This window comes from Rattus norvegicus, chromosome 11, assembly GCF_021556685.1.
Source record: "Rattus norvegicus strain SHRSP/BbbUtx chromosome 11, alternate assembly SHRSP_T2T, whole genome shotgun sequence".
Taxonomy (NCBI): domain Eukaryota; kingdom Metazoa; phylum Chordata; class Mammalia; order Rodentia; family Muridae; genus Rattus; species Rattus norvegicus.
In genome coordinates this window covers 76,798,153-76,813,426 of record NC_141544.1, presented here as the reverse complement: position 1 = coordinate 76,813,426, position 15,274 = coordinate 76,798,153, and the positions used below count along the sequence as shown (strand labels likewise).

General features: G+C 42.4%; 1 long non-coding RNA gene across 1 annotated transcript; it reads left to right on the top strand.

Moving 5' to 3' along the window:
• Positions 1–1,050: 1,050 nt before the first annotated feature.
• On the top strand, positions 1,051–6,016 carry LOC148002614 (uncharacterized). Its single transcript, XR_015633470.1, has 3 exons — positions 1,051–1,181; positions 3,875–3,982; positions 4,099–6,016. It is a non-coding gene; the product is annotated as an uncharacterized LOC148002614 (long non-coding RNA).
• Positions 6,017–15,274: the final 9,258 nt, after the last annotated feature.

Here is a 15,274-nt window from a genome sequence, read left to right as displayed (position 1 = left end):
CCTAGCTCTGTCCCACCCCAAACAAAAAAGGCAATAAGCTTTTCTAAAGATAAGCACTTTAGGACCAGCCCACTGTTAATCTCAAAGATGGGAGGAGAAAGACTACCGACTCAGATCGTTATGTCCAGATTAATTAAAGCCAGTTTTTTTGTTTGTTTGTTTTTGTTTTTTTTTGTTCCTGTACTCGAGCTGCCTCCCACTAAGGCAAGGTTCATTGGATGTGAGGAAGGTTTTTATAGCTCAGGGGTAGGGGATTTTCTAAATGGGGGATTTGTGGCAAAACAGGTGGAGTTACAGGAGAAGCATAATAAGTTAGTTCCTGAAACAAAGACAGAAAGGCGGTCGTAACAGCCGGTAGTCATACAAGGTACCCATAACCAGCCTTTTGCAAGACGAACATTAACTTTTTGAAACAAAAATGTGATTGCTATTCCTGGATCAGGCAGTACAGAACCATTTGTAGTTAAGGTTACAGGTGGGACATAGCCCAATCCTTGATTAATTAACAGCATTAATTAATGAACTTAGTTTGCCTTTACCATCAGGTGGCTTTTAAACCGAAGACGGAGGCAGACTGGTTCTTCACCACCTGAGTATAAGCTTATCTTTTGTAGGCATAAAATACCGTTTAATAGGAGAGTGGTGTTAGAGAGCGAGTGTTAACATGACTATAGTAGACCAAAAAAATAATGAAGAATGAAACTCCTGAATAAATGTCTTAGTGAAAAATACAAGCAAAACAAAACACCTCTCTCAGATCCTTAGTACTCCTCAGGTGCTGAAGATTAACCCTTACAGACAGGAAAGTAAGCAGCAAAATTCTAGTGCTTACCCACAAACCCTTGGGAGGCTGAGGCAGGAGCTTTGAGCTCAAGGTCAGCCTGGGGTACACCACAAACCTCTGTTTCAAGAGCATAAAAAAACGGCAATGATTTGGAGAGTAAATAAAGGCAGCGCATGCAGCTTTCAGCGTCTCTGCACCTCTCACCCCATCCCCCCTCCAATCCTCCACACGCTGCAGCCCCACCCCCACCCCACAATATCACTTCAACGCACGCAACAGGGTCTTTAGGTTCCCATTAAACACTCCTCGGGAGGCAAGAATAGAAACAACAACTCCGACAAGGAAAACTAGATCAAAATGGAGCTTCGGCTTGGCTCAAACTTCTGGGGACATGTAGGTATGTGGGGGAAACGGTTGCTAGGCAGAGACAGGGCCTAGAAAGTGTTGGCACCGAAGCAGTGAGCAACAACACTGCTGTCAAATTTATTCAACACTTTAATACTGTTTTAAAATATTTATTAAGCACCCCTGCATGAAGCATACCTTACACCGTTCAGTCTTAGTCAATCTTCTGGGCTCAGTAGAGGAATTACACATGAAATGGAAGCTGGATCCCTGTTATTTTTTTTCCCCAGTAGCTGACAATCATGCGGTGGACAGGTAGAGCGGGATATTTGCAAAGCAGTCCCAGGTCCAGGTGACTATCGAGCCCAATAGACTCATGGGAAAGCATGCTTCAGGGCAGGAGAAAAGTGATCGCATTCAATTTAAAAGGGGGGATGGAGAAGGGGAGGAGAAGGGAGAGGGGAGGGGAGGGAGGAAGAAAGTTGTTCTCAAAGATGTTTTAAAATAAGAGGAAAAAAATAGGTCAGTGTGATGTAAAATCCTAGATAGTACATGGATAACATTTTGAAATCCCTTTTAAGACATTGATATGGGAAGAGAGGAAGATAAAAAGAATAAAGAAATGCAGGAAGTGTGTGAGTATAAGCGGATTCCTGAAGTTGAAAAGGTGTGTGTGCGCGTGTGTGTGTGTGTGTGTGTGTGTATGTGTGTGTGTTCTTATAAAATCTTGTGTGCTTAGAACACGAAATAAGTATGAAATGCCTATTTTACCTTGAACAATAGATTTCAGAATGACCTGAAAATTCCCTCCTTTGTATCCTCCAAGATTTGGAATCCAGACCTGGAAGAAAAAAAAAAAAATTCACTCATGTTTTAACAAGTGGCACCGTTCCCTTTCCCGTGTTCAGAAACTATGATGAACACTCAGAAACCATACTGGGACAATTTTTTTTCTTCTCCAGACATTATTACCTTTACACGTGCTGGGGTAGGATGGGAAGTAAAAGGGGAACGTCTTTTCCCTAGGACCTGCTACTCTATACCATTGTCCCTTTTGTTTCTCTTCTCTTTCGGATGGATCTTAGAGATAAGTTGCCAATTTCCATAAAAAGAAATTGAACTTCAAGAATTCACTCATACAGAGTGTCTTCTCCCAGCCTTCCTCATTTATAGTCCATGTCTCCACTATGTTCTTTAATCATGCTTTATGACGTCTCCAACACAAAACTGACACCTCGTCTAGTAGGTTCATTCCTGTTACATTGTAGGGTTTTTTTTTAAGATTTATTTATTTATTTATTTATTTATTTATTTATTTATTTATTTAATGTATGTGAGCACACTAAGGCTGTCTTCAGACACACCAGAAGAGGGTGTTGGATCCCATTACAGATGGTTGTGAGCCACCACGTGGTTGCTGGGAATTGAACTCAGGACCTCTGGAAGTGTAGCTCTTAACCACTGAGCCGTCTCTCTGGCCTACATTGTAGTTTTATTACTAACCTTTTATTTCTACCTCACTGTTTGTTACTAGAATGGAGAACTATTACTAATTCATACGCTGTTCCAGTATAAAGGTTTTAAAAAGTCCTACTCGTTTTTCTATGCCTTATTCTGGACTGTTACATGACTCAGTCATGTCTTATGCATGTAGAAGTATTGCCTCATCTTCCCAAGTCAGTGCTTTCCTTCTTCTCTCCCCTGTCGCATCAGCTAGACTTCCGGTGGAATGTCGTACGGTAGCAGAAATCGTCTCCCATCTCGCTCCCAGCTCTAATAGGGTCCGCAGGTGTTACATCATTAAATATTATTTTTCCAGTAGGGCTTGGCAGAGCCCATTGTCGAGTTAAGAAATTTCTCTTGTATTTCTTGCCAAAATAGCCTTTTAAATCACTGATGAACATGTAGTTGATCACTTGATATTTCTATATTTTGATACATTATCAGCTGTTTTCTTTATATTAGTCTGTTAAAAAGACAGAAAGAAAAACCTTTTGGTTGTTCCAGGGAAAACTTTATTCCAAAGTTTAAGCCCACTCTGGTCATTCTGTGTGTTTCTTGATATATATATATATATATATATATATATATATATATATACATATATATATATATGTATATATATGTATATATACTATAATATATTATATATATGTTAAATTGCCATTTTACTTTAAACTTTACCATTCACGTTCATAGATGAGTTACTCTGTATTTTGTTTTATTTGGTTCTTGCTACCTTTGAGTATATTTACATGAAATAAGTTGGATAGATAGCTTTTTAGAGATATCTATTTAAAGATATTTATTTTGTGTATGTGTGTGTACAAGTATGTGTGTGCATGCACCTAATAGTATGTATGTGTGTCATGTGTGTGCAGGTGCACATGGAGACCAGAAAAGGGTGTCAGATCCACTGGTTGGTGTGAGCTTTACAGTAGTTTTAAATTAACAGCAAAACAACAAGAAGATCCAAATATTTTTCACATACCACCCAAACCACTCTCACCCAGGCACAGCCATTATCAGCGTCTTCCTCCAACAGAGTGGTACATTGGTTCCGAGAGATGGAGAAACACTCATACAAAATGATCACCTGTAGCCTCTAGTTTGTATTTAGCTTCACTCTTGATGCTTGGGACAAACTGTGATGTGATATATCCATCGTTATAATGTCCTGTGACATTTTTACTGATCTATAAAACCTCAATACTCTATATAGTCAACCTACCTCCTATCCACCAGCTCCTGGCGACCTTTCAGCTGCTGCCATAACCTCATTTTGGAGATAGCAGGACTGATAAAAGCAAAGGAAGTTACAAATGGATGCAATTAGAAGTAAGAAAGAGGAAGGTAATCAATTGATCATGATACCTCGTCCCTTCAGATTATCTTCTTTCACTTAGTCCTTCGTGACTCGATAGCGCTTTCTAGTACTCAACACTGATCCCTTATCCGCATGCCCACAGTTTATTCTGGTTTATCCACTCACCTGATGAAGAGCACATCTAGACAATTATGAATAGGACTGTCATGAACATCCCTGGGTGAGTTTTTGTGCAGACCCTTTGGGTAAATATCAAATGTATCAGTTGCTTTATTGTGTGGTAAGAGCGTGCTTAGTTTTGTAAGATGCTGTCAAGCTGTCTTTCAATGGGTCTGTGAGCCGGTTCCCACCAGTCATCAGTAAGCTCTCCCGTGGCTCCTGCCCCTTGTTGGTGTTAAGCATTGTCAGTATCCTGTGGGAGCCTGTGGGGCAGTGCACTGTTGTCATTTGCATTTCCTGGTGGCATGGGGTGAAACAGATTCTCTTCTGCTCATTTTTGCCCACTTGGGTGTCCTCTTTGATGGCATATCTGTTAAGGGTTTGGGCTCGGTATTAAATATTATTCTTTAGTATATCATACTAAATCATGAAAAGGCATTTTCATGTGAGTATATGACACGAGCGTACATGACCCCCACTGCCCCACTACCTTCCCTTTTCTATGGCCCATTTTCAGCCAGACCATGATCTTTCTTGCTGAGTTTTAATGATTTTGTATCTTCTAAATAAATGGACATGCCTTTTCCAAATATTTTCTCACGGCCCTGGGGTTGTCTTTTTATTCTGATGGAGTTGTCTTTTTGAGAGCAGAAGTTTGTGCTAAAGTGAATCTATCCCATCAGTTACTTCTTTCAAGTGTGATGTCTGGGTATTGTCTAAAAACAGCCATCGTTCACCCAAGGCGATTTTGTCTTTTTCCTACACAGATCTTCTAGGGCTTCATAGTTTTGTGTCTGTCTGTCTGTTTGGTTGGTTGGTTGATTTTTGAGACAGGGTCTCCTTGTGTCACCACACTCTCCTATAACTAACCGGCTATATAGGCCAGGCTGGCTTGATTCCCAGAGATCCGCCTGCCTCTTCCCCCCCCCCCCCCCCCCCCCCCCCCGCTGAAATGCTGGGATTAAAAGTAGGTCCCATCATGCCTCGCTCAGCTTTGCGTTTTAAACATAGGTTCATTTCCAATGTGCTTTTGTGAAAGATGTCTGGTTTCTATGGAGATCTGTGCTTTGCTTAAGGATGTCTACCAGTTTCTGTGCTTTTTTCTTTTTAATCCAAAATATTGTCCCTGCTCCATTGTACATCGTATTTGCGTATTTGCCAAAGGTCAGTTGGCTGAATTTATATAGGGCTGTTTCCGAGCTTCCTATCCTGTTCCATTGATCTCCCACTGGCCTGCCTGTCTATTTTTCACCGATACCGTGCAGTTCTAATCACCGTAGCTTTATAGCAAGGTTTGAAGACTGAAAGCATCAGTCATCTTTCTTCCCCTTCAGTGATGGAGTGAGTATTCTGAGTTTGTTCCTCACCTCTCCAAATGAGCGTAAGAATCAGTTTGTCAATAACCTATAAAACAAATAGCCGGGATTTTGATTGGGATTCTGTTTTCATTGTGCCTTAATCATTTGTAATCAGTAATTCTTTCACTTATTTTTTTTTAAAATATGTGTGTATGAGTTTTGCCTACATGTGTGTCTCTGCACCACTTGCATACCTGGTACCCTGAAGGCCAGCAGAGAGCATCGAAGTCACCTGAAGTAGAGTTCCAGAAGGTCGTGCGAAGGATAGAGGACAGCTTACAGGCGTCAGTCTCTCCTTTCACCACGTGAGGGACCCAGGGATTGAACTCAAGTCGCCATGCTGGACAGTCAGAGCCTTTACCCACAAAGCCATCTCGTCAGCCCCTAGATATGCACTATTTACTTTTCAAAATATGTTGGGTTGGGGATTTAGCTCAGTGGTAGAGCGCTTGCCTAGCAAGCACAAGGCCCTGGGTTCGGTCCCCAGCTCCGAAAAAAAAGAAAAGAAAAGAAAAGAAAAAAAAATATGTTTTGTTTGAATTTATGTTTTGTTGTTAATTTCGAGTTTAATTGCATTGCTGTTAAAGGACTTTGCCCTTTTTTAACACTTGCTGAGAGTCTGGGGTGTGTGGCCAGCTTTTCTCTTTGATGTCGTCTGGCTTGTTTATCCATGGTGGCGGTTGGGTTTTTTGATTGGCTGGGTGTTTTTTGAGACAGAGCCTTGCTGTAGAATTTACAGACAGAGAACGTGTGAATCATATCCTGTTCAGTGAGTTATTATGAAGCAGACACACTCTCTTAAATCATGGATATTTCCACTTCTGTAATAAGTAGTACCATGTGAATGCTAAAAGAACACACATGGATCTGTGTTCACTGATTTGAAGGTCAGATTGAGTTTGCTAATTGTGTTCTCCATCCCTCTCATATCTGGATTCACTTTTGTTCACTGGATCTATTCCCAATGTGGACTTTTGTTATAACCTCTCCATGCTAGGATGGCTTGTTAATTTTTCCTTGAGCAAAATGAGCGTGCCCAGGGTGAGCCAGAGGTGATGGACTATTTTAATGGGCATATTTCTGTAGATTGTTTTTGTTGCAAGAAAAAGAAACTCGTGCATAATGGCCTGCCAGCTCTATCCATTTAGTGTGCTGTAACAAACCAACAGGGGCGGGAGGAGATTTCTGCCGAAAATATACAGCACACTTCAAAGCACATCTGTCATGTAGACATATCCCAAAGCTTATGAATATTACATCCTGCATTCCTTTTTTTTTCCACAGACAGTCTCTCTTCCCGGTGTTAACATATATCCGTTCTTACTACTAAAGTCACTTACATAAGCACATATTTGTGCTTGAAAGGAACACTGCCTTTCCTAGACAACCGAAGATGACATTTTCTTGCAAGTCGCCGACTTAACATACAATAAGGTTAATCCTCTTAGCTCAGGTTATGCTGTTTTCTTCTTTGAGATAAAGAATTGCCTAGCATTGGATAGTCTCCTAGCTGTTTTTTTTTTCACATACATCTACTGGCCATACCCCCCAATTCTTTTCCATACTTCAGTCAGGGTGACCTTTTTAAATATACATGATCCTGTCACCTCTAATTAAACCCTCACATGATTTATGGCTCTCAGTGCAGTCTGCTGCCTACTTCCACACTGCACTTAACTCACACTCCTCAGCACTGTCTGCTCCACCCTCCCCAGCCTTCCTTCGGCTAATTCATTCCACAGGCCCTTTGCCCTATTTTAACAGTTTGACCTGATTCTTCACTCTGCCTTACATTGAACCTTACATTCTATAACAGACTTCTACCCTTCCTTCATAACTCATAACCGAAAAGGTCAAGTCCCATTCCGACCTTTCATAGCACTGTAGATCAATCCTCCATAACAGTAATTATTACCCCATTATACATTTTTGGTTATTTAGTTAATACACACACACACACACACACACACCCCAGCCTCCATCAGAACATAGGCTTTTTGGAGACTAGGACTACCTCAGATGTGGCTCACCCAACATCCCAACACCAGCACGGCGTGTGGTGCATCTCGGCAGTGGTGAATGGGTGAGGAACCACTGCTTTCCCTCAGTGTATGAACCTAAGGCTTCCACACCCTGCTTTCCTTCCACCTCCATCCCTTCTCCCATATACCCTAGCAATACTCCACTCCTCTCAGTACTGCTTTCTGAGCACTGTTCAGAATCTAAGTCTAAAGCAGCATCTAGGCAATGTAGACACAAAAGTGAATACAGAAGGGGAGACTCATATCACAGAGCAAATGCCTCCACATTTCAAGGCCTCTTTTCACCCAGTTTTTTAAAAAGATTTTTAAATGATCATTATTTTATGCATATAGGTGTTTTAGCCTGCACATATGTTTGTGCATGTGTGCCATGTGCATACCTGGTACTTACAGAGTCCAGAAGAGCTCATTAGATCCCCTGAAACTGAATTATAAGCAGTTGTGAACTATCTTGTGGGTGCTGGGAATTGAACCTGGGTCCTCTGGAAGAGCAATCAGTGCTCTTAACCTCCGAGTCATCTCTTCAGCTCCTGCCCCTTGGTTCTTCTTTCTACAGCATTGGGAACAATCTTATCCGACACCACCCTGACCACCTCTGTTCCCAAGTCTGCCCTGGGAACCTCTCCAGCCAACCTGCCAACTCCTTCAGGTCCACATGAATTTCTCTCTAGTAAAAGCTGCACTAAGACCTCTCATGTGCTCTGCATCCCTGGCCACATTCTAGGGAGAATGCCCACCATGAAACTTGTTCTTAAACAGAAGGGTGAGGGAAGCTATAAAAACATTGTCTGTAATTCCAAGTAAGACAAGGAAAATAGGATGCGTACTTGGGAAAAAATAATGTCTCCATTTGGGTGTTTTATGAAAAAGTTTCTAGGGTATTTAACCACTCAAGTGCACCTTGATGGCCATTATATCTTAGTCAGCACAAATAGCAAAGAGGGCACAGGATACCATTGATAGAGGGGAGAATATCACCAATTTGTTCAACCAACTCCTCTACTTGTCCTTACACCTTAATTTTGCAAACACAGAAAAATATAGATGTCTTTAAAAGCAGGACTTTTCATGTGCTTCTCAGTCATCTGAGTCCACCTCAGCCTTCGGGGCGGCCCACCAACACGAGGCTGTGGCCGAGCAGGCTGCATGCTTCCCCCAGAGTCCTCGCTTGGTCTGGGAGCTCTTGTCACCTGCCTTCCCTGCCCACAGAAGTATGCTCTTAATCTCTCTCGGTTTAGGATTGACCGAAGCAAGTCTTGTGTCCAGGGAACTCATTCAGTGGGAGGCACTCTAAAAAGGGCGTCTTCTTGGATTGGCAAGCTGCCATGGGCAAGCCTCTGACCTGGTATGAAGGCTGTGGAATGTACCAGAACTTGGGGACAAACATGTAGAGTTTGGAATACTGTCATTTTCTCAGTCCCCCTGCAGTTTAAAATCATTGCCAGCCAACAGATGATGGGACCACCTAACAGCCTCTGTCTCTTCATCTATGGATGGAGCTTTGAGGAGAAAAATGAGATCACAAAGTCTCAAAGTCCCTAATGTGGGGCTATAGAAGACAAGGCAAGACATCCATGCTTTCTCCTGGAGCAGAGCAATCAAAAGGATTGGTAATTCTTCTGTTCCAAACCTCGACTCATAACAAGCTTGCTCTATTCACACCTAAAACCCAACCACACACTCTTATGGCTAAATGGGGGATGCTAAAGATCTATCTGTAATGTAGCATTTATATAAAGTGATGGGTTTCATTATAGCATTTTATAAGGACATACCCACTTCCCCCACTGCCAGCGACTGGCTTTGGCATCCATGTGGTGGGTAAACTGAGGTGCTTAGAGCGGCTGATGGGGGTGGATCCAGATATCTACAGGAGCTACTGCCAAAGGCAGCCAGTGATTAAAAATTTACTCAGCAGACTTTTTTCTGAGAGAACAAAGCTTAATTTACTGGGACTGGCACTCCCTGTGGCCAGAAGGAAAACTATGAACTCTTTAACTTCTTGGGTTTGGTGAAAAAGAGAAACAAAGAAAATTCACACAGACACATACACACACACACACAGAGACAGACAGACACACACATACAAAAGGTAAAGTCTAATAACTCTGTACACACAAATATATACATATATGCATGCATACGTATATACATGCATAAATACATATATACATACATATATACCTGCATACATGCATAACAGGCAGACACATTTACACATAGAATGGTTAAAGCAAAGCTTCAGCAAGCAGGTTCTAAGCTTTTCATATATATATATATATATACACACACACACACACACACACACACACACACACACACACAATCATTGGATCAAGAAAACTCTGACATACACCCAGGCAAGCTTACATATATACACAAAGTTGCTGGGTGGAAGGAACAGCCTGCCAACCCCCACTCACACAAACCTTACACACACACACACACACACACACACACACACACACACACGTAGTTGATGGATTAAAGGACCAACAATGTTCCAGCCCTCCACACCTTCTTCTTCTTTCCATAGTTTCTATATCTCAGAAAAAAGCTCTCAAGCAGTATAAAACTACAATGTGATTACATTTTAGTTTTCTTCTAGTAAATGATTATGAAAAAACAGTGTGCTCTCCAATGCCTTTACAAGAAACAGCAATATATAATACAGGTAAAGAAAGCAAATTATTCCCCCAAACACACATACATTCGTAACTAAGCAACGTGTTATACAGATTAACAGACTATAAGCAAGCAAGGGAGTTTTCTCAGCCAGTCTCTCTTACTGGCAGGCAGCAATGTGCCGTTATAAAGAAGGGAGTGATTGTTTTATTATTTATCTCTAAGGGTAATCTTGTAAGAATCTTAAAAGAATCACAAATATAAACTTTTATATAAAAATAAGTCAGAACTACCTTAAATCTTCAGAATACATATCTGCTCATCAGCAGCTCTTAATAAATCGTATCAGGAAGCTGAGGGCAAAAATGGGCGTAAGAACTCAATCACCACCAATCCAGGCTCAGTGAGAGTCACGTCAGCCAGTGCTGCCACTCTTCTTGGTCCCTGACCGTAAAGGTCCCCATCTTAACTAACAAGACTTCTGGACTTCAGATTGTGCCCTAAGATTTTCTACATCAGAGCCAGTAGTAAAAACATCTCAACCTAGCTTCACTGACAATTTTATTTTTCCAAATGTTTTCTAACGGTGGCGGTCACTGCGGACAATCTGCATCTCTAAGTTCTTCTCTAGGGTGGTGGTTGAATCATTAATCTGCTCCAGCAGCAATGCCTGAGAGAGATCAAGCACTTTTATTGTGAGTGCCGGAGGTACTGTCCAGTGAGGGACTGGAAGCCCCCTTAAAGTTTTCATATAGGGAGGGCAGCAAGCAGAACAGAACTCCGTAACAGCATGAAGTCCTCAGGACATGTGGTCCTCAGGGCCCTGCCACACCAAGGCCCACTCACGTGGTAACTCGCAGGCGGAACTCCATGAGTTCTAAAGCCGTCTGTCCTTCCTTCTGCATGGCCTTTGGCACCTCACCCCGTCCCCACACTGCTGCTTTTATGTCACGTGAGTCCCCTTGCCTTCCTCCGCCCTCCTCCCTCAGCCCCCTTTTCCTATTTTCGTGACCTATACGCACTCGTTCACAAAGTTAAATCTAGACTGTACATGTGATTGAGGACATGCGGCATCTGGGTTTGAGTCTCGGTTAATTTGCTCAACGGAATGATGTGCAGTTCCTAAAAAAAAGGTCACAATTTCATTTTTCTTTACAGCTGAACACAGTTCCATTGGATATATGTTTCCCAGTCATTGTGCCATTGTTTTTCCTTAAAACTGAAGTCACTCTCTATTTTTATACACCCAGACACAGAAGGTTTCATTAGACATTCTTTCAGGAGGAAGACATCTTGAAAATCGACCTCCAGCCATCCACACCTGCTCGGCCCAGGGCCTGGGTCCCCCTTGCCCATGAGGTGAGGTAGAGGGGTGTGCACACCCTCCTTGATTAGCTCATCCCATGGCCTCTTGGCTCTTCCACGAGCTTTGTAGATTTTGTGCTGAAGAAGAAGGCGTTCTGACAGTCTTCATTTTCTATCTTCAGCCTTTGAGCCTGGCTACCCTGGTTCCCTGTGAGCATCCCTTCCTTAACTCTTCCTAAAGCATGGCACCGAGGAGGACTCTTAGATTGGCAAGTGACCATCTAGCTTAATGCCCAGCCTCTCCTGAACGTCAAAGGAAAGTCTGGCATCCCACACCGGTGTCCTTTTCTCCTCCCCAGGTCCCCAACCAAGTTTGAAAACACTTTCAGGGCTGTGTTTTATCATGGATGTTAAAGGCAAGAGCAAATATATCTTCCTGGAAGCGTTGCAAGAATGTCTGGGTAACATCTATTATTTCTTCATTGTGAAAAGTTTCAAACATAATAAAAACATAGGGAATGGTATAATGAACTCATGTTCCTCAACTTTTACAGTTTTCTGTATTCTTGTCCCTCTCTTTTAAAAACCAGTCTCCATGTATACATGTGCACACATACGCACGATACATTTCTTATCTGAAGTCAAGCCTTGCTAGCATTTCGTTTTATTGACTACTTTGGCCTGTATTTCTGACAGTTAAGAAGGCTCCTTTTGTGTATCACCGAATGCTATTATCACACATAACAAAAGCACCAGTTATCTCAGGAGCATTTTAAAAATAGGATTCTGGAAAAAGCAGGCTGGGAGGATGAGTAATACAGAGGCTTGCACTGCGGCGGGCGAGAGCTTCAGGAAGATGTTTTGGCAAATGGGGTGCTTCACTTTGACAAATGACAGCCCGGTGGCACTTTCTCCCACACATTTGGAGTTGGAATTACATTCTTAACCTCAAAATATGTTTCCCTAGGTCAGATTAAGGCATCAGCATCTTCCCAGAAGATTAGAGAGACCCCCGATTCCTTACAGAGCCCTCCCGCTCACCTCTACCCTCGCCATTCCACGCAACCATTCTGTTTTATTTGTTTTTGTCAATGTCAAAGTATTGGGCACAAAATCTGCACTCGGCACACTTCCAGGTGTACAAAGGATTACTTTCCACTATCTCAGATAGTTTCAACATGCTACATCAGATGTCTAGGACTTACTCACTTCCCTTGTTAGGAATTCCCCATAAATCCCTCCCATCAGGCCCTGGTAACCACGGTTCTGTGAGTCCACACACTTGGGTATGAGGATAGTCACGTGAATGGGACCACACAGTATGTCTTTCTAGGGTTGACTTATTTCACTTAGCATAATGTCTTCAAACATTCTCCCGCTGCTACACATTATACAATCCCCTTTCTCTTTCAAGTTCTGTCCTATTCCAACACATGCACATAGTGCGTGTGTTATCCATTCGCCTGCTGATGACAGATGGTTAATTTTTTTTTTCATATTTTGGGAGTATCATCTCGGGACCTGGAATGTGCTTGTGAATGGATACTCAGAAGTAGGATTATCAGGTCAAATGGTGGTTCCATTTTTCATACTAGCTGTACCATTTTGCACTCCCACCAATATCCCCACGTGAGGATTCCAGCTTCCCCTGCGTCCTCTCTAGTCTTTGGAGAACTGCTTGGTTAGGTTTTTGTTGTAATGTTTGGTTTCTGTTACGGTTGTTTTCAAGAATAGTCATCCTGAGAGGAGTGACGGGATGTGTCGTTGTGGTTTCAGTTTGTATCTGTCTGGTAGTTAGTGACGATACGGAACTTTTATTTTTTGTTGTTGTTGATTTTTGTTGTTGTTTGGTTTGGTTTGGTTTGGTTTGGTTTGGTTTGGTTTGGTTTGGTTTGGTTTGGTTTGGTTTGGTTTGAAACAGGGCATCACTATGTAGCTTTGCCTGTCCTGGAGCTCCGGTCATAGACCAGGCTAGCCTGGAACTTGGAAATCCACTTCCTCTGCCTCCTGAGTGCTAGGATTAAAGCCACCACTATGCTGGCTACATGTGAACACTTTTAATTACACATACTGAGCATTTATTTTTGGACTCAAGCACTCAGTATTTTTTCAGTTAAGTTTTTCTTTCTTCCTTTCTTTTTTTTGCTACAGGGTTTTGTGTGTGTGTGTGTGTGTGTGTGTGTGTGTGTGTGTGTGTTCTCTTTCCTTAACCCAGGCTGACAGTACTTACAATGTAGCCTAGGCTTATGGAATCCTCCTGCTTTAACCTCCTAAATGCTGAATTTAGGGATATAATGTTGCAGGATATTGGCTCACACTGTGAACCCTGAGACTGTGCTATTTACTGGCAAAACCTATTTCTAGTTGTGGTGTGACTCCGCCTTAGTACATAACTTTAATCCCTCTGGCTGGAATAGAGACATGCCTTTAGTATATATCTTTATGCCAAACAATGAAGGTAAAGTTAGTTTGTTGAAAGAAGCATCCATGTTTGAAAGTGATGTCTATTTGAGTGGCAAAGTGACAAGCCAGAGAAAGATTCGACAGAATAGGATCTGCCCAACTTTCAGGAGAACAGAGAGGAAAGCGAGGTGACTTGAGAGAGAACAGCACAGAGAGAGGAAGGAGGCAGTTTTACCATGAGAGTTTTACAGAGACAGGTTGAAGAGAGAACAAGCTAGACACAGGTGAAGACAGAACGAGCCGGAGAATGAGAAGGAGCCAGAAGATTAGAACAGATTGCCAGAGTTAGCTTGAGGCTAAGCAGAGCAAAAAGTCAGAGACTGGGTAAGAAGCCAGATTGAATCAGGCAGTTTGGAGACTCAACAGCTGAGTTGAACCAGCCAGCCAGAGTTCAGAAAGAGCTAGATGGGTGAGCTTGTTCAGTAGCAAGTCTCAGAGTCTGAAAACATTCTAGACCTGGATAAGATTGTACAGAGGCCAGAAGCTTCCATGACTAGGCCTAAGTTAGCAGACAGAGGCAGAGAGCCTCTGAGATGAAAATTACATCGGAAGAATAAAAGATACCTTTACGACATAAGCCACAACCCAACTGTAGTTTCTCATTTCGAAGTCCTAGATTTCAAGATAAGAAATCCTGTCTTCAACCCCTTCTTCCCCACTCCCACGTGTGCTTCATCTAGTTAAACCCATCCCTTGCCTCCACACTGTGGTATTAATTGGTCTTTATTTGTTGGAAACAGGCATTTGACTAAAAAAAAAAAAAAAAAAAAAAAAAAGATCTGAGAGATTGAGAGAAACCCCCAAGCCTGCATCAAAAAGGTGGGACAAGGTCCAAGGAAAGTAGGACGTGGTACCCTGAGTACCATCACTGTCTCCAAAGTCACCCTAGAATATACCTCAGAATCCCCTACCCAACATGCCGGAAAGCTGGGGACTCGCACTTCAAACCACCAGTTTCCAGACTGACTCCAGTCTGTGATGAGTAGTGGACTGGGCACAAGCTGTCAATCTTCAGTGGTAAATTCCAAGGAAATGTGGGTGGGGCATGGCTGACCACACCCACCACTTTCCCTTTCTCCTACACAGGGCCAGACTGAGAAATGACCTTCTCAATGCCAACCAGACTCTGGTACATTCCTAGTCAACGATAAAGATCTGTGGACGATGCTCAGGCCAGTGTGGCTTACTTAGATGATTAGGTAACTGTCAAGTCATTTGCCGGCCCCTACGTACTTTGATGCTACTTCTGTAAGTGGCCAACATTTAGAATTTAGAATGGACTTTAGCTAATCGAGAATGATTCCTGTGTTTTTAATTAAAATCTTGTCTGTTGATCCAACAGGCTAGGAAGGGAAGGGACAAACAG